We start from the raw sequence: 23,142 nt of genomic DNA on the forward strand, positions 1-23,142 counted from the left end.
GGAGGGGGAAGATTATGATGAAATGTAAATAATATGATGTCAGAAGCCACAGATAAAAATATAACAGTAAATAGTTTAGACTGCAGGTAGCTAAGGCTGGGCAGGAATGATTGCCAGGGCCCCAATTCCATTATAGGAGTGTATAATTGCAGTTGCCTAGGAGTTGGACCAGGAAGCTGACCACAGAGTCAAGGATGGCCAGATGAAGATTCCTGGCACATTAGGGTCACAAAATGGGGTGACTTCATCAGGAACATGGCAGTAAGTGAGAAGGGTAAACAACAGAGAGTAGAGATAAGAGCCATCCCTTGGACAGATTTGGGTTTGATACCATTGACTGGTTGAATGACTGAAGTCACCTTATTAAGCTTCTCAGAGCCTCGTTTCCTCAACAGTCAAGTGAGCTTATAATGGAGCCAACATTTATTTCATTTTTAAAAGGTACCAGACTCAGGACTAAGTGCTTTACATACATAACTTCAGTTTCATGAGAACACTTAGCAAAGTACTGTTATAACCTCTATGCGAACGATGGCCAGACTGAGGTACAGAAAGATTCAAAGCTGACCTATGGCTTCCCAGCTGTGGAGACAGGTAGGACCATCCACAACTCTTTGTGGCATTTTGATTTTGTTTCTGTTTTCCCAACGAGCTGGCTGGGACTAGAGGCTTCTCTCTTCCCAGGCAAGAAGGGCTCTTCAAAGACTCAATTTCCCCCTGACCCAGGAACTCCAGGTACTAGGGAAATGGGCAGCCAGTATATCCTGGCACTGCTCTAAACAGATGGCCTTTAACTCCGATTATCTGGGCCTGAACCAACATGTCTGTTCTCCAGTGTGAGGTCACTCTCACTCTTGCCTCACAAGCCCCCTTCTGGAGCACAACCCCATGGGTGCCCAGTTGCACCTCGCCTAAGCATGCCTCTCTGGAGAATGTTGCCAGCACAGGGACTGTATGCACCCATGGGCCTTTCTGCCTGTGATTTCTAGGTGGCACCAAGTGACAATTCCTAGTATACCTTTTGTAGGACAACGGCTTTTAAGTTGGGGAACCAGAAATGAAACTCACATCTGTGTGGCACCATGGCTCCCAACAGCAATGTCATGATCCATAGCTCTGTGACTCTTGTGGATAAGAAGAAATGTACTATGAAGTACTTAGCTGAGTGCATGAAAGAAATTTTCTATAATTTAAAACTTACTGAGATATTATTATTCTAGCTTCATGTTATAACTACAAAATTGATACTGTAAAAAGTTATTTTTTCATTTTAATACAAATTAAAGTTATCAACAGAATTCTGTGGAAAGTACCAGCTTTTCTGTGCCCTGTATTTTGGTATTTCTACCAAAGATTCTTTGGTTCTAAAGAATGAAAGAGAACAATTTTCCATTAAGTTCATTACCTGGTGACCGTGTGCAGGACAACTGTGAAAGGGATGCTATGTTGCCATTAAATTACACTATTGATTTCACCGGGATCACTTTGACAGGATTGTTGTCTAGCAGGCTTCCTCTCGAAGAAGGGTGAGGATGGACTTTGGATGGCAAGCGATAGGGGAGAACAAGTGGTATGGGGCAAATGAAGTCTTGGGATGCCTGGGAGTGCTTCTGGCTCTTTGGCCAAACCGGAACCTGCAGAGGCACTCCACCTGGGAGGCAGACAGAGGGTGGATGGCTCTGGTTCAGTAGAGTTGCTTGGCCAACTGTGGGCACTGGAGGCAGAGCTAACAAAGAAGGAGAAAACAACCCAGAGAAGCGTTGCTCAGAGTAGTTCCCAGTCAGAGAACGCGGGAGTCAGTACTGCCGACTGAGCAGGGAGATATTCAGCCACGTGGAAACTGAGCTCTTTAGGGTAGGAAGGGTGGATGGATCTGTTCCCAGATTGTGCCATCTCTCATTGGAGACTTAAGACAAACTGGCCTAACCAAAGTTATGGAAGGTCACGCAATGTTGTGAATGTAACGCGTGCCACAAAATAGTACACTTAAAAGTGGCTTAAATGGCAAATTTTATGTTACACATATTTTAAAAACTGGATTCAGTTAAACATTTTTAAAATGAATAATGTAATATGTCAAAAGCCATTGAATTATACACTTGGAGTGAACTGTGTGACATGTGAATTAGATCTCAATAAAGCTGTTTATGAAAAAGTACAGAGAACATTTAAGTTTCTACAATTATGGGTTAGTTTTCCTTTAGTTTTCTAAAGGGTCTGTCATGTCAGCTGCACAGTAAACACCAAGAATTTGATTTAAGAGGAACCACATAAATCTCAAGGTTGTATGCAAACATAGATGAACATTTTATTTCTATTATTTTTGGCAATATAATCAGTTGAAGGAGAAAAAGTAGTTGACAGAAATACAGGGTTTCTCTGTGTATTATGAGGCTCTCATTTTCTTATCCATAATACCAAGTACTGTGTGTTAGTTGGTACTCAGCCTAACAAAGCTATACTTGTAAAAATCTCATCAATACAGAATCTGACAGGATCAGACAATAGACTTTTGCTAATTAATATTTAATGGGCCTATGGATTATTCTTCAGCAGCTGGAGAGCTAAATAATAGTCAATTAGCAAATGTGTTAATTAACTCTAATTACATAGCATATAAGCTTCTCCAAGGATTTTCCCTTTATAGATTTACACATGAATGTTCCACCACTCTTTTTGAACACACCAGGCAGCTAATTAATTGATAAGTAATAATTCTTTCTTCTCTCTAAAACATGTATTTAAAAATAAAATCCAGTTTAATTCTTGGTGACTTTTCAAAATGACATTTAAGTGTATAAGATGAATCTGATGTCTGCTTTTTAAATAGGCTTCTCTTAATCTCTAGGAACTTTTTTGTTCATGCATGAATGAGGAACAATGAAAGAGCATTCTGGGTTTTGTGTATATGTTTATGAGCTCAAGAGAGAAAGATGGGAGGAAGGGAGAAAAGGAACAAGGGTGTTAGGAGGAAAGAAGGAATAGCAGGAGTAATAGGAGAAAGAAAGAGGTAGGGAAGGAGGGAGTGAGGGAGGAAGAGAAAGAAAGGAGAAAGAAAGAAAAAGAAACAGGGAAAGAAAGAGAAAGAGGAGGGAGGGAGGGAAGAAAGCAGGCAGGCAGGAAGGAAAATGAACTGAAAAATATAAAGGAGGCTGGTTCTTTGTGAGGAGTCAGGATATGTCTAGTCTGACTTGCCATATGCAAAATTATGAACTCCGGGAGCAAGGGTAATCAATATGTACCATGCAATTAACAGTAATCTTCCGAGCTTCCTGTGCCAGTTAAAGAAAAGGCTTCTGCACATTGTAAGGATTCTGCCACCAGGGACAGAGAATGCTCTGAGGAAAAAATTAGCATAGCAGCTTTGCACATGGTCTGGCAGGAGTCATTAGATCAAAAGCAGTGGATGGCAGCAGCCTGCTTCCAGGGAGCCAGCAGCCCTGCCACCCTTTAGGGGCCAGAGGACACTGCTCAAGACATTTGTACAGAAACCCTCCAAGAGGACTCTGAGGGAACAAGTTTGTTTTTTTTACAAATTAGAAGATGGTCATGGAATTCCATTCAAATGGACTGCTCATTTGAAGACCTCTATTTATCCTTACATTAACTCTCAGTTCTCTGCTGTTAGCCTCTGCTAAGACCCTTAAACGTTGGTTAGCTGCAAAGAATGTTGAGGGAAAAAAATGTTAAAGTTGATCCTTCAGATTGGACTTGTTTGATCATTTCAATAAGGCTCAGAGGAGTTGCCAGCTTTGAGCAAGTACACCATGCCGTTTTACTCTTGTGGCATCAAAGTCACCAAATCCTCCTTAAGATACAGTAAAGAAACATAAAAATGTAACATTGTGAAAGTGCACATTGAGGAATGCCAAGATTTGTTTACCTGTTTATTGTATTCAGAAGCCACGATATTTATCGTTTTCATGGGTTAGAGGAAGTAGGTGCCTTGGAAGAATGCGAGTCTGCTCCTGTGAGTCAGCATACACTTGGAATTACAAGCAGTGCACTTGATTCTGATGGTCCAGGTCCCTGTCTCCTGCGTTTGCTGTGTTTTGGGGACCTAGCTGAGAGCTGTGTTTAGAGAGGTTTTGGGAAGCCTGGAGGTCACGGATGTGGTGGTGCTGGAAGCAAGGCTGAGAGCCTGACCGGGGAGTCAGGCGACCTGAAAACCGAAGGTCTGGGCGGCACTGCGGGTCAGTGAGCAGCAGTCACGGGGCGACTGGCCCCTGGTAGCACACAGCTCACTGCCTTCCCGGCTTCCTCGTCCCCGCGGCCGTGGCTGCGGCAACCAGATGCGAGTGGGGGAGACGCAGGACTCTGGGCCTCGCTGTTCCACCGGTCAGCTCACATTCTGTTCCCTGGCTTCCCTGGCGCCCCGCGGGACCCCTGCTGGGCCTGGGCAGCCTGCACAAACCTGCAGGGCGGGGGGCTTACAACAGCGGGGGCAACCCCTTCTGCCTCCCAGTCCGGTGGGCCCTGAGGCTTCGCGTTGGTGTCCCGCCTTCCCGCGTTCACTCTCCCTAGGCCCCAGTCCTCTTCCCTCCGGTCACTGCCTACCCTCCAGGTCTTGTCTCGGCTTGGGAGGGAACCTAGGCTATGACAAACCCCCTTCCAGACGTCAGGTTGAAGCAATGACTGAAAACACAGACAGGAGCGGGGGTTGGGGAATGCAGACTTCCAGACCACAAGAAACAGCAGGGAGATAGAAAGCAGCCCAGCCCAGAGCATTTTGTGCAGCCAGTGTCCTGGGCCTGAAGGAAGCCGACTAACAGGGCGCTCTCCTGGGGTCCTGCCATTCTCCGAGCAGAGAGCTCACAGTGGCTGCTTGGCTGGGGGCAAAGCCTGTGGCCGGGAAATTCCGCAGAGACGTTATTTAGTCTATCCACCCAGCAGTCTTGCTTTCTGAAGAAGGGAAGAGCAAAAAGCGATGTTTACCCTTACAGTTTCGACTGGCGGGGACTGTGTGCTTGGGACAAGAGACAGGATGCTGAAAAGTGAGGGATCACATTTGATTCTCTTCCTCACTCTCTCTGCACAGGTGTAAATCCTGCCAGAGTGGCAGTGCAGGGAGGACGTGACTTATTTCAGTTAACTAATATCAGTGGAGTCCTGTTAGTTTTTATTGCTGCTGTTAACAAATCACCACGAACTTAGTGACTTAAAAGAACACACATTTGTTGTCTTACAGTTCTGTGGGTCAGAAGTACTGACCTGCGTCTCAGCAGGCGAAAATAAAGGTTTTGGCAGCGCTACACTTCTCTTTTAGGGACCCTAGGGGAGAATTTGTTTTCTTGCCTTTCCCGTTTCTAGGGGCTTCTTGCTTTCCTTAGCTTTAGTTCTCTTTCTTCCAAGTCAAAAATAGCAGGCAGATTCCTTCTCACATTGCAGTATACTCCGACTTCTGCCTCCCTTTTCCATTTTTAGGGTCCCTTGTAATCACATTGGGCCCACCTGGGTAATTGAGGATACTCCCCCTATCTGGAGGTCAGCTTATTAGCAACCTCAGTTCCATCCTCAATTCTCATCTGCCATGTAATGTAACACATTCACAGGTTTTGGGGGTCAGTATGTGGACATCTTTGGGACAGTTGTTTTATTCTGCCTACCACAAGTCCTTTCTGAAAACTAACTTAATAGACTGAAAATTGCCCCTCCCTAGGAAATCTTCAATCTGGTACTGATAGGGTCTGACTTCTCCAAGGTTCAACTCAAATATTTTCTATTTAAATCCTATCTTGAACCTAAACAAGTTGAAATAATCCTTCCATTTATACTGCTCCTAAAATACTTTGTATATCCCTTTAATTCAGCACTTAGACACTTATTCTTCCCTCTCTTAATATACTTACAGACTAAGAGAAGGGAACTGTCATGTTTATGTTTGTATCTCTAGCTCAGAGGTGAAGAAATGAAAGAAGGTCAACTTCCACAACTATTTCTTGAATGGAGCAATAACGGGAATTCAAGGAAAGACCCTCTAATGAATCTGCATATTGACACATGTTAAGAGGAGCACAGGCTACTGGATGATGAGCCATAGTTCAACAACAGATCACAGAGAAAGTGAAATAGCGAAGTTCATTACTTGCAGGTCCTAAAGGAAGTATCCAGTATGCCCTAAGGGGCCACATGGGGAAGTCAAGGCAGAGTGCAGACAGAGAGAGTGGCAGGACCTTGGGCACAGGCCTTTATTAGGGTCCATGGATGGAGTACTTTGGGATTCCTGGGCTAAGAAGGCCAGATTGGTCAATTTAAGCCAAAGCAGTGGGGTTTTGGTAAGCCCATGGGGATCTTATGTTCAAGGGTACACAAGGGCAAGGTTCTGGGAGGCCAGGGAGACTGTTGATCACAGGGGCTGTTGGGAAGCTGTATCAAAGACTTAAATTTGTAATGTTGTGGGCTGTCATCTAGGGCACGTGCTTACAGAGGAGCTAATGCCAATTGAAGGTCCATGCAGAACACTTGGCCAAAAAAGAAAAAATGGCCACCCGTATCTCCAGATCTAACGATTCTTTATGGGGGGAACTGTGTTTTCCTCCCTAGCTGTTTACACCCTGACCATAATGCCTTCCCTGCAGAGTACGTCTGCCACTTGCTCATGGTGGAAAGCAAGGAAATCTATTCCATGTTTAAGGCTTTGTATTTCTCACCTGTAAAATGAAGATGTAGTTTTTCTAGATGTCATTTTGGGTTCCTGCCAGCTTTAACATTCACTGACTTAATTAAATATTGGACCTAATAGAAGGGAACTATATTTCAATTGGGTCAAGAAATACTGAATTTATATCTTTTCTTGGCATTTGAAAGTTTCGTACCAACAACTGCCAGGACTAAATTTATCCTCATTTAGCTGAGAAGAGCTGCAGAGGGCTTAGGTGATCAACCAGATATTGGCAGCTAGCCTTCTTACCCTCAGCTCAAGCTGCTCCTTGGGACCAGCCTATGCAAAGAAGCGGCCAACGCAGAGTAGAGAAGAGCCCCGTATGGGTGGACTTCACCGAAGGCTTCTCAGAGGGGGAGAGAAGAAGGGAAACATATGGATTGGCAGGGAAGATTGTGGAGGTATTCCATGAATTTATGGCAATAGCTTCTCCTCCTTTCTGGCTTTACCAAAAGAGAAGAACATTGGGATTGTGCCTTCTCTTCTGGGGAGCCTTTTTAGTGGCCAGTATCTAAGGACATCCACGTATGTGCACTTGAGTTGGTGATACTCTTTCTAGTTCTATTACTGAGATGTGGAAGAGAAAAGGAGATAATACAATCCATCTAAAATCTCAAAAGAAAACTGAATATGAGGGCAAATTATTCTGTTTTAATAAGATGACTATCATAGAGATTGTGGGGCCCATGATAGAAAAGTCATAACCCTGTCAGACCGGAGGATTTCATTGCTGTGGGTGCCCATGTTACATTGTAGGCAAGCATCGGAGTGTAACCGGAGTTACTTGAAGTCATCTTCACCGTATTTGGGAGAACAGGGATAGAGACAAGGGCAAGCCTTGTAAAGTTTCCATAATAAGGCTCAATTAAAACTAGAGAAATGGGGAGTCTGAGTCTATAATAGTGGAAAAGTAGAGTGAACAGGGTGGGAAGTATTATTACTTCTCCAATGTACAGTTCTTTCTCCTGAGGGGTGACACCCAGGACTAAATTAAGTGGAATATGTAACTGCTACTGCATGTGTTTTTAGGATTACTAAAATGTCCACTTTACAGTCTTAGTATAAAAATTCCTACATTTTAGGGCATGTCATTAAAACTCCTTGTAAGCTGAAATTTTAAAAAAAGAAAAAAGAAAAAAAAAAAGAAAAAAAATGTTTTAATACAGACATATCCTTAAGGTAGAATTTATATTAAATAAATTAATTAGAATCACCTATATTCTAAGTAACATATATCATTTACTTAGGAACTATTCTAAATGCTTTATAACACTATTATTTAATTAGCTTTATTACCTATTACAACTCTTAAGAGAATAATTTATAGAGACAGGAAAAAAATTAATTGTGGGCATTATAAAACATAGGAAAGTTATGTATGATACCTTTAAGGGGATACAAGGCCTGAGTGGGTCACTGAAATGAGAGGAACCGCAGTGAAGGGCGAGATGGGAGTGCGCATTAGGGAAAGGGACCTAAGACACATTTTTGTTTGTGCGCATTAGGGAAAGGGACCTAAGACACATTTTTGTTTGCATCAACGGGTGGCCAAGGTCAACCTCTGGTTCTCCCAAGGTTGTAACCCATAAGGTGAAATAAAGAAGCCATGCTTAGTTTTGGAATGGGGAAAGAAACCTAAATTGCTTCTCAGCAAATCCCCAAGGTGTCTTTCAGGCACTACCACAGGAGACCATCGGGTGCTGTGTTCTAGCTCAGCACAAACAATACATCCAAATCCAGAGTCAGCTGTGAAACAGCAGAATGTCTAATGCATTCACCAAAGTCATTACTAAAAATAATTAAATGGATTGTTGGTCTTGGGGATTTCAAATGAGAGGAAGATGCATGCCAGAGCCATCCATGTATTTCCCAGAGGAAGGACAAAAAAATGATGAATAAAATTAGGACCCTGCTATAATAGATGGTCAAGTAATTAGCATACATGTAAAGAACACAGTTATGAGTCACAGTGAGGCAACACCACAATTTATTTTCCACCATCGATTTCTGAGATTCCATTTTTTAATAATATTGATAGGTGCTTTCATAGCTTTAAAATATGAGACTTGTTAAACTCCCTTCTGAATTAAATTGTCCAGGAAATCATCATCTTGTGCACAGACAGAGCGACTATTAAGATGACAGGCTTTGGGCATATGATGGGGAAAGAATATTATTTTTAACTATTGGCAATTTTTAGGTTTCAGAACAATGGGTGAGGTTTAGGTATGAATCAATAAAAACAATTATCTTCTGACCATACATCAGGGAATTGGGGAAAGATGTATGTGAAGTTTGGAATCCTAGGGCGGGTCCTGGCTTTCCTCTTGTGTGGCCTGAGTAAATCATTTGGTGTCTTCAGCCCTTAGTTTTCTCAGCTATAAAATGATATTGTTGGATTAGATAAGAATAGTGATAATAAAGAACATCTTCCGAGTACTTAGTATTTAGAAGTAATATTCTAAGAATCTTATACATATTAACTCATTATATCCTTACAACAGCCCTGTGAGATATGTACTATGTCTGCACATTACAGCTGAGACATCGAGGCACAGTGACGTCACTGGCCCAGGTCCATGAGCAATCAGCCAGCATCTGTTACTGAACCTGAGTAGTAGCCACTAGGCTCTACTGAAAGTGTTTTTAATGTCCTACATAGCTTTATAATTCTGATCCTTAATTCCCTTTCAAAGATACACTTCCTAGAGGAATTTGTTTTAAAATTCTTTATGAAGTGATTTTTCTGAATGAGAGTAAGCAGAGTAATTTTGTTAGAATGCCAGATTTTTTTTTCTCCATCAAAATGGATGAAGATTGACATTTTCAGGCAGTTGATCTTCATCATGTGTGGCACTTGGGGAGGTAGACAATTGGTTTATGATTGGTGAAACTCTTTGCCAATAATTTCAGAAAATGTTTTGGAATACAGCAAAACATAAAAACTCTTGAGTCTATATTAGCTATTCTGTAAATAATTCACAGGGGTTATTTAGAATGCACCCTGTCCATGGACATTTTTGAAATACCGCTCAGTCTGAAATCTGCTATAGCAACTAATGCAATATTCACTAAAAGATTTTTGTTTAAACTTTTTCTTGGTAAAGGTGTCTCAGAGTTTCTTAAACCTTAGCTTATATAAATATCACCGAGAAAGAAGTCTAAAAATGATGATTCTGGATCATTACTGTCTCTCTTCCAGTTCTGCACTGGGAAATACCGCTGATGGATCCCAGGAAATGTCATTCTTACCAAGTACACCTAAGACTGTTCTGAGAGGACCATGGATGAAGCCAAGAGGTATTCATCAAAGATTTTATGTAATTGGTCAAGGCGATCTGGTCAGTTATCTATAAAATGCACAGGAATATTCATCTGGGAGAGGAATTGTCAACTCTAGTCACATAGATTCTTTTCAAAATCAACATTTCTGTAATAGCAGTAATAGTAATAATTAGCATATATCTTGTTTTTCTGCATTAGGCATTTAACTTTGCTCATTTAATCCTAAAATAACCTTACTTCAGTAGGTACTATTATTGGTCTATTGTATGGAGGAGTCGTGAGAGACTGTGGACGATAAAAGTAATTCTCACTCAAAGTCACACAAGTAACTTCTGGAGTCAGCTGGCCCATGTCTGCTCTGTCTTATGGGCTTCTCTCTCCTTTGTTCTCTCCTCTCCTTTCCTTCTCTTCCTTTCTCTCTCTGTCTCTTTCTTTCTCTCTCTGTCTGTCTGTCTCTTTTTCTCTCTCACATTCTTTTGTAGGGGAGGAAAAAGTTTTCCTTGACCCTCTTAGGCTCACATTTATTGAATATGAATTTTAAATGACATGGGGACCTTTTTAGGGAAACAAAGACCGGAAGAAAAATAGTGAAATAAGAGCATTTTTACACTAGGTTTGATGAAGACTGAACGGTCGTGGAGGCATATGACAAGTTGTGGACTATGAATTCCGTGTAGTGAACTGGGGGAGCATTAGCATGGCCAGTTTGTTAGGATGCTTCTCCGGCGTCCCTTTGTCTTGGGAGATGAGGAGGCTCCTTTGCCCTGGGAAAAGGGAGGGTGCATCTCATGGGCGGGTTTGTGACCTCCCTGCTTCTGACATCTTCTCAAACTCCTTCAGCTTAAAACATTCAGTGTGCCAACATGCCCCATTTTGGGGTACTGTGTCCTGAATCCCATCACTTTCTTTCTTTTGCCACCTAATAACTAGTTTTTATTTTACCATTTGCTGTAGCCCATGCCTTAAACCTTAAACAAATGTTTACTACACAGCTATGGCCTGCCTTCATGAAGACAGAGCACATGAGCTCCCCAGGGCAGATATGAACTAGCTCTCGACCCTCTGTCTCCTTTCTGCCATCTGTGTTATATCTACAGTCGTAAATGTCAGAGGTCGGCCTCCACAGACATTATACAAACTCCAAGGTAGGGGAACCAAAAAAGAAAGGATTGTATCCTGATTTATACGATAGCTTAAAAACACACAATAGGTATTTCGTTATTTCTGTCTTTCACTAGATGGAGCATTGCACCAAAATAAAGCCATTTTCTGTGTTCTTTTAAAATTGAGCATTTTACATTAAAGCGATTATTAGACAATCATTAAATAAAAAGTACCTGGTGAATAATCAATAAGATGATTTTAAAGATGATTTTAAGGTAATTACTTTTATTTCAAGATTCTAATGACCCAATCAGAATCCTATCATAATTTCTGATAGGTGTTGCAACTTGGGATCAAGATAAGAGTTTCATTACTCCAGGAAAATGTACACAAAGCTCAAAATAAGTATGTTTTAACCACCTAATCTGTGTCAGACACTGTAAACTACTAGAGATGTATAAGAACTGCCCCAAGAGAGCGTACATTATTGTGGGAAAAAACAAAATATATAAACAAATGAGGGTGATAAAAAAAAGATAATTTTAACATATGATAAAATAATCCTACATTAAAGAATAAAATGAAAAAGCAAATGTGGCAAAGTAAAAATCTGGAAGTAACTACACCAAAATGTTTTATTGTGATTTTCTCAGAGGTGGGATTGTAAGGGGTTTTTATTTTATTTTTTGTTGTTCTCTGTATTGTCCATATTTGCTCCAATATTTAGGTATTGCTTTTGTAATCTAAAAAAATTATTATTCTTTAAGTGGCATAGTTTTATATTGATAGAATGAGACTGGTACTGTTTCACCCACAAGCCACTGTCTTTTCAAATAAAAAATCTATGTTAAGCTAGCTTGCAAATCAAACTGGGGTGGAGAATGACAAATTAAAAAATGGGACAGGCATACAAAAAAGGGATGTGGTAGGGTAGGGTGGGTGGGGAGGCAGGAACTAAAAAATCCCTCATGGATCATGTGCTTCCTAAAATTAGGAATTTTATGTCCTGTCTTATTCACTGCTGCATTACTAACACCCAGAGCAGTACTTAATATACATTTGTGACTTAAATGAATAGAGAAGCATATGGCAGATTTGATCATCCGTGGGCTGCCAGCATTTCCACTGGGCAAGTCATTTTTCATATTACCATTTCTCTTAGAAATCTTAAAAATTAGAAGATGTCTATAGAAATCTGGCTGATTCAACCATAATAGGTCATTTTCGGTTACTCACTCAATTAAAACTCCAAAACTGATTTCCTCTACCTCTTGCCATATTTCTGAGCCTCTTCCTCAGGCATCAGATGATGGGGGCAACAGGTAAAGAAAAGACATGTTAACAGTAGTCAAGACCAAATAACTGGAGGGAGGGGGCTGCCATACATTACACATTTAAGTGACTTTTTGATCATTGACAGTTTGAATCATCTGTGCGAGTTAACACACATCACTTTAGAACAATTCACTTTGGGAGTTTCAGAAGGAAAACAAATTGCATTATTTCCAGTGTAAACAGAAAGCAGTAGATAGAAAACCAATAAATCACATCCATATAATTATAGCTGATCCAGAACACAAATTCAAGTCACCCTGCAGCCATGTGCTTTCCCTAGACAGGAAGCTTCAGACTGGTGATGGGCAATGAGTGGTGCTGCTCCAAGCCATTAGGAGGTTGAAGTGACATAGTCAATTTCATTGTCATATTAAAAGCAGAGCCTGCTAGCAAAGGACAGGCCTAATTGCTTAAGCATATCACCATGTGTCAAAATTCCTAATTGATTTCCTACTCATTAAAGCCATTATGCTTTTTCAAGGCCAGATTGCTAGCTATACATACTCGAGTGCTGATGACTAGGGGAACCAGCTTCCCAATCTATAGATTATGCAGGAATCTACATCTGAGTTGAAATAAACTAAGTTAAATGAATCGTGGAAGGCAAAATATAAAGGCAGTACAAGTCATTTAGGTGTATCTCTTAATGGTATTTTATCCTCGGTAGATTGTATGTGGCAATCAACTATCTTACTCTAAATTCTCAAAGAGATATTTAATTTTTTTGTAACTAGGCAATATCTTTGGATATAACTAAATTTACACACACACACCACTTTAAATCTCTCCTTAATTTGATTTTAAAAATGAAAACTTAAAACAAGTTTAAGCATTATGTGAGAATTTGCTCGACTGACCAAGATTATTTAAAGAAATACATTTTTTATACTATGCAATATACAATTTTTTCAAGAAGAAAACTTTGTTTAAAAATATACAAATACAAATAAAGACAGAAACACAAAATTTATTTTGGCCTGGAATTTTAGACATGTTTTTCCTTCACTTGTTTCCTTCCTTTTCCTGAGAAGCTAAGAGTGCTATTTAAACAGCAAATATCATCTTCTTTTGATTTTTTTTCATTGTACAGTTAATGAACTTGAAAGGCTTCATGTCTGGTAACTTTCTATTTGATTTTGTTATTCCTATACTTTTGTTTCTTCTTTGACCAACCAAACATTTGGCAGCAAAATACAGTTTCTTGAGCTTTTTACCCTTTGTATTCTTGAAATCATCATGTAGGCTTGCCTTTGGGATTCTCTGTAGAGTCACTGTTTGAACTTAGATAGATAGAACACATCGAATGATCCAGCTTTAAATGATACAGACACAAATTTTTCCAGATACTTTCCAGATTCAGAGAAAAAATATGTGTCTTTGCTTCTGTATCATAGTCATTTTATTTTTTAAGTTGGCCAAACTTTCCTCATCCTAGATAGCATCTGTTATGAATTCAATTATGTCCCCTCCAAACAAGGTATGGTGAAGCCCTGACACCCAGTACCTCAGAGTGTGACTTTATTTGGAAATCGGGTGGTTGTAGACATAGTTAAAAGGTCATGCTGACATAGGATACACCCCTAATTCGGTATGATTGGTGTTCTATAAGAAGATGGCCATGGGAAGACACGCCCACAAGCACATGACTAACGAAGGCAGAGACTGGGGTTATGTAGCTACAAGCCAAGGATGCCAACGATTGCCAGCAAACCTGTAGAAGCTGGGAAAAGGTGGAGAAGGATTTCCTGACACGTTTCAGAGGGAGCAAAGCCCTGCTGATGCCTTGATTTTGGACCCCCAGCCTCCAGAACTGTGAGATGGTAAATCTGCAGTTTTAAGCTACTGAGTTTGTGGTATTTTGTTACAACCGCCCTAGGAAACCAGCAGTGTCATGTCCCGCCAGTCCTGCTCTCAGAGACTTTGGGGGATGGGTGTTGCCCTGGTGACAGCACTGGTTGGTCTCCTTAAAGCATCCACACCTGCTGACCCCTGTGCTCCCTCATGGCCATCGGCGAGCTCCCCAGACTGTACCAGCACTTCAAGGCCAGAGTCCGGTCCCGGCCCTGTAAGAGATGGCACTGGGCATGGAGCTTTGCCTCCTCTCTGGGTTCGGGGTGCTTTCCTGGTCCCTGGGGCATGAGCCGGCATGGCTGGTGGCAGAGCGATAGAAGCCAGTGAGGTCCCCACAGTGAATGACAGCAGCAGGGGGGGGCCAAAGTTCTGTGGAGGGATGGCCAACACATTTCCTGTTTCCGGGCAGGCCCTCTTTATGTCCACCCTCTCCTTTTCCATTCTGCATCAGTCTTTTTTCTTAAGATAACTGCCAGGGCCTGTTCCTCTCCCTGTATACTTTTCTAGTTGAACATTTCTCTAATTAAACATTTTCCTTTTCTTATCTCTAATTCAGACTTATGCTGGTCCAATAATAATTTCTAGGACTGGTGGCTCCTGCATGAAGCACAGAGGACACAAACCTTGGCCTGCACTGGATGTAACCTGTCTGCTTTTCAACTTCTGTGACCAGCTTTAAAAAAATCAGATTATAGTTAGGGCTACATGTCCTCCATTTTGATTTTTTTTTTAAACACCTGAAACCTGTTATAAGTTATTGTTGTTAACATAAACTTTTGTTAACATGAACATAAATATTTTCTGTCTCAGATTTTCCCCCTCAGCTTTGTTGAGGTATAATTGACAAATAAAACTGTATATATTTTAAAGCGTACAATGTGATGAGTTGATATATATACATAATGAAATGATTAACAATCAAGTTAATTTAACACATCCATCACCTTACATAGTTGCCTCTTTTTAAAAAATTTTGTGGTGACAGCGCTTAAGATCTCTGTTAGCAAATTTAAAATATACAACACAATGTTGTTAACTATAGTCGCCATGTTGTACATTAGCTCCCCAGTACTTATTTGACTTTCTTCATGTTAATTATTTGACATCCCTCCCTTCTTATCAATAGGAAGTCCACAATCTCCCTCAGGAAGCACCATCCCTTCCCTCACTTGTTTTTCCCACTATCTTGAATGATTTGAAGAACGTGGAGCTTAACTCACTCTCCTTGCAAAAAAGATTCAGCCCTGCTTCCAAACGCCAGCAGGAACAGTTAACAGTCTTGTCATTGCCTGCCAGTGCCACCAAATGCTGCCATCGAAAACTACTGTTGCCTCTGATTCTTATTATCCCACGTTCAGCCAACCACTGGCCACAGTGCCTATCCCAACAGCAGTCAGTGCAAATGCAACATTTATAATCAATGTTTATCATCAATGCATATTCTGGTATTTAGTACAACTATTCCTTGACTTAAGAAAAAAACAAATATTCTCACAGGCTTTTTCCATCTGTTCATTCTAACCCATCCAAAGGTTCTTTTCCTTTTCACCCTTTCACATTACTTCCTTTTCCTTACAGCTATATGTTACGGAGAGTAAGTTCTTCTGGGCACTAAAATTCCATAAGGGACCGAAAGGTAATTGCTGTGGTAAAAGAGGTCTACCCAAATCTTGTTGGAAGGACATTTATGGCTGGAAACATTTATGATTTCTAGTTTCTAGTTTCTAGTTTGTTACTTGAGCACAGAAGTTTCCAACTACTGCCCTATTGAGTTGTGATGCCGTCCTGACACAGTGATGACAATGACAACTTGGAGTGGGGTCAGCCCTCTAGCTAGGCCCTTCCCCTTGATCACGGTGATTACTTTAGGTCAGTTTTGTGGCCTGAATTCATTCATTCACAGTGAAGCTCAAGACTTTTGTTCCATGTTTGAAGAAAGTCAAGTCATGCATGTAGCCTCTATTGATGCCTGAGTAACAGCAGCCATTCTGGATCAGGAACAAGGTGGAGGGTGAGGCAGACGCCATGCAAGACAGAGCCTGGAGATGGAAAAGCACCAGACACCAGGTCCTTTGGGACACTGCTTGGTCAACTCTTGCTGAAAACCCAAAACATTCCAGATTCTTCAATTACTTAAGGGAATATATTCCTCTATTGTTAAAGGTAGTTTGAGTTAGGAACTGTTTTTTTTGTAACAAAGCGATCCTAATTCATATAACATAAAAAAACTTTTTTATTTCTCAGCTGTTCAATTAGTTTCATGAGTAAGTTGCTGCTCACTTGCATAAGGACTCCTAAGTACATACTTAAAATTTTATAATACATATGTCTGAAATACCTGTACATAAATTTTGTTGAAAGTTTTTATTAGAAAAAAGTAACAACTGAGGAAAAAGGAAATAAGATAAAACTTGCATTTATATTAGGAAAGAGGCATCAGATAAGAGATTTAGCCATTAACTCTCTAGTACTCAAAGTCTAAACCCATAACTGTTGCCTCTGTTTACTTCTCACACACACACACACACACACACACACACAGTTCCAACATTGCACTGTTGAGAAGTTATAGGAAGGAGATGGTGCAAAATTAACCTGGAGGTAACCATTTACAGTTTATATGGTCAAGAAAGACATAAAACACATCAATTTTATGAGAGTTACTTGATTCCTGGTTTGGAGAACTGGGGGACTCAGCAAAGCAGGTGAGTTAAAGGAATGCAATGTGATGGGTTTCTGAACCGAGTTTCAGAGAGCCCCCCAAGCTGCAGTTTTGATTCCCAGCCGGAAACAGAACCACCCTTGCCTCCCTTCCCAGCGTGGAGAAAAAGTCAGCCTTGGGATTAATAAAATCAAATATATTACTAGTCTGACTTTTTGGCCTCTGGAGTTCTGTGGCACCAGAGAGGCACCAGAGTTGCTGGCTGGCCCCACAACCTGAGGGCTGACTGTGGCCCTCATGATGACAGGAGGGTCACACCATAGAGGAAAGGTCGTCCCACTGGTTTTCTTGCATAGCAGACCTTAGGTGGCCAGGGTTGTACAAAAACACTTACACCCCAAAGATTCTTTCAAAAACACTTCCCTGGCTCCAAATGACTCTATTCTGCTTTGCTTTGCTTTACTGTTACTTTTCATTCCTCCCATGTTATTTAAATAAGATTGAGGGCCAGATCATAGGCTTTGGCTCTCTTTGACCTCTAGTTTGCTTTGATTTCTTCTTCCTTTGTCCCTTCTTCCCATCAAGTGTTTCTTAAATTTACTAGCAATATGCCTGCTGAAGCATTTTTCGCAATATCTGCCCAGGTGATAATAGTGTTAAAGAGTACATCCCAGGGACTGAAACATAGCAGGTACACGATACATGTTAGCATCTACAACATCGGTATTGTTAATATTATTGTTATTCCTTTTATATTAGCTTTTCATACATTTCAAATGTCCCTTCAGGGATAACAAAATCCATATCTAGCCTTTATCTGTGTTTTTTATTGTATTCATAGAATGTTGTTTTCATTTGTTGGACATATTCTAAACATAGACACGCATCACCTAAACCAGATCCAGGATAACATGCATAATAATCTAGACTTATATAATTTTGGTGTGTTTTTTTTTTAGGCTAATTATCTTTTTGCAATTTAAATATGATTTAAACTTTTTAAACAAAGTCACTGATTATATTAAGGGGAGTTCACCAATGTGGGCCTTGTGACCGCCCCAACAAAGAGGGATTTACTGTGAATTAGTGTACTCAGTAGGCTTTCTGGACTCGGCAGATATGACCTGACACAAAACAATTCTGCTGTGGTTTTATCCACTAGGATTTGTTTCCATTGTTAAGCTAGTCTAATTTTTCATTCAGACAATGAAATTTGTTTTCCATGCAAATTTTTTAGCTATCTATCCTTTGCTCCATTTTTCAAGTTCCATAATTTAGTCACATTATTTTCATTTGCCTCTACTAGCTTGGTTTCTATGTTTAAGTTAAAAAAAGCAAAAACCTTTACTCCCTGATCCCTCCAATAAAACTACTTCAAGTATTTATTTATGAATATTTCTCTTGTGATTGTTTTTGGGTGATTTCTTTCCATGTTTATTTTTAAACTAGAAGAGAAATCTATTGAGATTCCCAAATTATCTAGCAGTTTAATCAGATGCTGCACCTCATCTAAGTGTTTTCAGCAATTGTCAGGACTGGCATAATTAGTTTCTATCTTCTCATCTACCATAATTGGTGATTGATGATGAAGATTTCTAATTATAGGCATGGTGATGGTGCAGCCAAGCTATATGATGCCCAAGGCTGAGTGAGCACTTTCTTCTCAGTCTCTCATTCCTCAGCTTGCAGATAATAAAATAATTTCTTTCAGTGTGTTACTGCTAGAATCTTTAGAGAGTCTTAACTTTTTTTTATCTGAGTCTTTAAAACACCACTACTTGTGAGTCTCCATGTACATATACCATGTGCCAAAATAATTGGTTAACTTATTTGATAATTGAACCAACCCATCATGAAATGCCAAATGAATAAAAGTAAAGTTCTTAGGTAGATTTGATCAACTAATTTAGTTAAATGTTAGATGTCAATCATAAATGTATACATAGAAATATAGAGAATAGTTCATATAAAATTAATCAGAGCTGACTAAATTTTATAGAAGTCAGCTTCAGAAATGAAACATCATGAGCCATATTTTATAGAAAGGGAACAGAAAATGGGTTTAAATACTAGCCTTTAGGTAAGAAAAGTGATTATATATTACAAATAAGAATTTTGGAAATAATTAATATAATTCTCCTATGTTAGTAGAACAATTATAGTAAGAAAGACGTTAAAGTTATGACATCTATCTAGTTGAAACTGAATCACAGTAATAGACTACTTTTGTGAACAGTTTGGCAAAACTCACTGGAATCACTGGGAAAAGGTAACATAAAACCATGCTAGCAGATGGTTGCCTGAATGATAATTATTATTAAAATAAAGCTAATAATGTATTTGGAAAAACAAGAAACTTAATGGGTGTGATGTATCTTACTTTAATCAGTGATAACACAGGAAACATTCACTTGATAATCTCTTTCAGTTACTTACTGTTGTAAAGTAAATCAATTCAGGCCAAACCAACTAGGAACTATGAAACCTTCAATGATATTTTCTTCATTAACCACTGTTATGATAGCCAACACTACGGAGGAAAATGAATACTGTTTTAATAGGAACAATTCATTTAGTATCTAATAAATAAACAGGTTATGGGTTTGTTTTGGGGGAAGCCATATGCTGTGTTTATAATTGAACTAAGTCTTAATGTTAAAGCTCTTCTATCAAGTACCAGGAGCCCTTCATAACTGGCACAGTAAGTCACCATTTACTGCCTGCCCGCCATGGGTGAAACTCTGAAATAGGGGCTGCAGCAGTGAACTGTAAGCCATCACCCCTTCCATGGTTGGGTCTGGTTGTAGAGATAGGCTTTCCCAGAAGATGAATGGCAGAGTTCCAAACAGCACTGGCTTAGTAGTGAGGAAACAGTCACGGCAAAAAGTGCCATCAAAATGGTGAGGAAGGACATGCAATTTGTTGGCCCAGCTGGTCAGAGAAGGCATCTTAGAGATGGGCTTTGGACTGGGTTGAGAAAGATAGCTAGGAAAGGAACTGACCTGAGAAGGAAAAGAGAGGATGGGGATAGGCCGGCAAGGTGGGGACGACATGAGGAAAGTGAAGATTAAGGCGGGAAAAGGACTTGAGACTTTTTCAGTGTAGCCTGCACATGTCCTGTCCCTTACCCTTGTTTCTCTCCACTGTTTTTGATAAGCTCCAGATTTCTCAAATAATAGCTCCTTATCTATAAGCAGCCTCTATCCTCAAAGGTGTCTGCACTTTGGCCGACACCTCTTCTGCTAAAATCTATAAAATATTCTGCCCTCCTTACCCACCTTAAAATGAGCCCCATTGGTGCTCTCTAGTTTCAGGCATTTTCTAATAAAGCCTATGCTAATGGTGATCTGGTTGATTTTCCTCGTGTGTGTGTGTGTGTGTGTGTGTGTGTGTGTGAGTGTGTGTGAGATGAGAAAGACAGAGACAGAGACAGAACCAACAAACTTAGAGCTCTGGAATCTCAGTACCACATGAGCTCCCAGGACTTTCCTTGGAACATCAATCCCTGGTCTATTTAGGTGAAGGAGATTGAGGCGTTCTTCAAGGAGCCCAGCAATGGCATCTGGGTTACTGGACCTTGGGATTTAATATTGAGTTCCTTTGACACATACCCAGGGGTCAAAAGCTATTAAACTATATTCTGTCCCAGGCAGAGTAGATCAGAGAGTAGCATGGCCCTGAAGTTGCAGGGACTCCTGCACCTGGAAGGATCAGGAAAAGCAGAAGCAAGGCAATCTGCTTGCAGGCAAAGTTTGAGGATAGAAGTCTGTGAGAAGTCCTGGGCACTAGCAGTAAGGAATCCCACTGGCGTCTACAGGGAGAGTGGACACAGCCTCAGTGGACAGCCAAGGGGTTTGAGATGTGATATTGGTGAGCAGGCTGCCTAAGATAGCAGTGGGTAGTATATGAGAGTAAATCAGAGTTGCCTAGACCCCTGGGTATTGGGATGTCCAAAAGAGGATTGCAGGAGCTACCTGGGACAGAGGACTATGTGTGTTCCTAACTTGGAGATGGGCACAAGAACTACCTCAGATCCTGAGGACTATGATGGTTAATTTCATGCATCAACTTGACTGGTCTAAAGTATGCCAAAGCCAGGAGAACAATATTTCTGGGTGTGTCTGTGAGAGTCTTTCTGAAAGAGATTAGCATTTGAGTTGTGGACTAAGAAGAACACCCTCACCAACGTAGGCAGTCATCATCCAGTATCCTGAAGGGTTTGAGTAGCATGAAAGGGGGAGGAAGAGCAGATTCACTCTCTGCTTGAGCTGGGATTTCATCTTCTCCTGCCCTTGGACATCAGCACTCCTGATTCTTGGACCTTTGAACTCAGATTGGGACTTAAACCCGTGACTCCTCTGATCCTTAGGCCTTCGGTTTGGATGAGAACTACACCACCAGCTTCCTTGGGCCTTCGGTTTGCAGACAGTAGGTCATGGAATTTCTCCTCCTCCATAACCAGGGGAGCCAAACTGTCATAATAAATCTCCTCTTATATATCTATATATTTCTATCTCTATCATCTATATCTATATCTATATCTATCTATCTATCTATCTATCTATCTATCTATCTATCTATCTATCACCTATCTATCATCTATCTGTATCTATATTCTGTTGGTTCTGTTTCTCTGTAGAACTCTAATACAAGGACCAGACCACTGAACAGAAGCTGCCTTATCTTTGCAGATTTGGCCTAAAACAATGACCAGTCTAAAAACGGTCATCAGGAAAATGTTCACATACATTCAGCACATTCAGTTAAATAAAAACAAACAGGGAAAGGTGTACCTACCATTACAGAAAGATTTATCTTAGAGATGTTTAAAATTCAAAAATTTTGGTGCCTAAAGCAGCAATCTTTGATTATCTGTAGTTATTTAAGGTGTGAATGCCCTGAGTTGGTAATGGGAGGTGAGTGAGGTGTAAAACAATTCGCTAAAGGCTGATCCTTCCTTAAATACATGACAAGCTTCAAGAGCAAACAATGCAGTCAAAGTCTCTGACATTTAAATCCAGAGTTCTAACCCAATTAACAACCTGGGTAAGGAGCAATGATCTCTCATGGACACCAGTTAGACACAGTGCTATTTGGTATTAAGCCCAGTTGCAGAAAGATAACCCTCTCAGGCAGCTGATCTTTTATGGGTACAGTGGCTGTCATTCATTATCTTATCGAGAAAGGTAAAAACCTTTTTGTGTTATTCATGTACTACTTTTTATGGTCCAAAGGAGCAGTCACTTAATGGCTAGAGAGAAGGTAAATTAATAATAATGGATCAGACTCTCATCCCATGCGATCAAATAGATGTTATTCTCTGTTGAGTTATGCGGCATAGAATCTCGCCTAATAACAGTAATAAATAATGGGGGTAATTTCCTTGCCAGCTGCTAACAGTTTCCTTGTTTCTAACCAGGGTTTTATATCACTGTATTCCTACCTTCAGGAAACAATGACATTCTCAGACCTATTCTAAAAGTCTGCACTTTTTGCTTTTTATTGCTATAGCTTTTATAGGTTGTCTCAGAGCCCAGGGTTGAATTGTTAGGTCCCTAAGAGAGGGAAATGAGATCAAAACAGTGTTGTTAATGGAGCTTAATGTGACTGTTATGGAGGGAAGTTCATCACTTCTCTCCCAAAGATTTGGGGGAGTTCAGGATTTGGGGAGCTTCAGATAGAGGTCTTTTTCAAGGTGATTTGTCTGATACTTGGGGAAGGATATGCACTTTGCCAATGCTGATTATTTTGCTGGAAGTTTGGATCTGTCTTTGGTGGTGTGGACTGGCTGACTAATGAAGTTACCAGAGTAAACTTACCTGGGATTCTGAATGTAAGAGTATGTAAAAATCATGTACACACACACACACACACACACACACACACACACACACACACACACACATTAAATTAAAAAATTTTGGAGCTAGCTCAAAAGATGAGAAGCAGAATAGATTCCATGTGTGGACTTACAAATATTTCTGTTTTCTTTCTTCAGGCTCCATCCCTGTGTCATCTTGGAAGATCATTTTACGATATCATCATAGAGTGGTTTTACCATCACTCTAGTGCTCTGAATGTGAATGTGCCTTAACTCCCACCTATTTCTACTTTAACATATCGTTGGATGCTACTTGGATTAGTCTTATACCTGTTTGTTTTCTTTGCTATACTGTAAACCATTTTACCCTCTTTTCTACTCCACAAAGTAAGTCACTATTCATGATTGGCCTACATAGAAGCT

The 23,142-nt window shown here is 40.3% G+C and overlaps 1 long non-coding RNA gene across 1 annotated transcript in view; it reads left to right on the forward strand.

The window, feature by feature from the left end:
- The window catches only part of LOC130684538 (uncharacterized), a 292,717-nt gene extending 269,575 nt beyond the window's left edge, over positions 1 to 23,142 (forward strand). Inside the window, exons 2-3 of the long non-coding RNA XR_008998822.1 lie at positions 9,864 to 9,961; positions 22,897 to 23,142. This is a non-coding gene — a long non-coding RNA (uncharacterized LOC130684538). The remainder of the gene's footprint in view (positions 1 to 9,863; positions 9,962 to 22,896) is intronic.

Source organism: Manis pentadactyla, chromosome 8, assembly GCF_030020395.1.
Source record: "Manis pentadactyla isolate mManPen7 chromosome 8, mManPen7.hap1, whole genome shotgun sequence".
NCBI classification, from domain to species: domain Eukaryota; kingdom Metazoa; phylum Chordata; class Mammalia; order Pholidota; family Manidae; genus Manis; species Manis pentadactyla.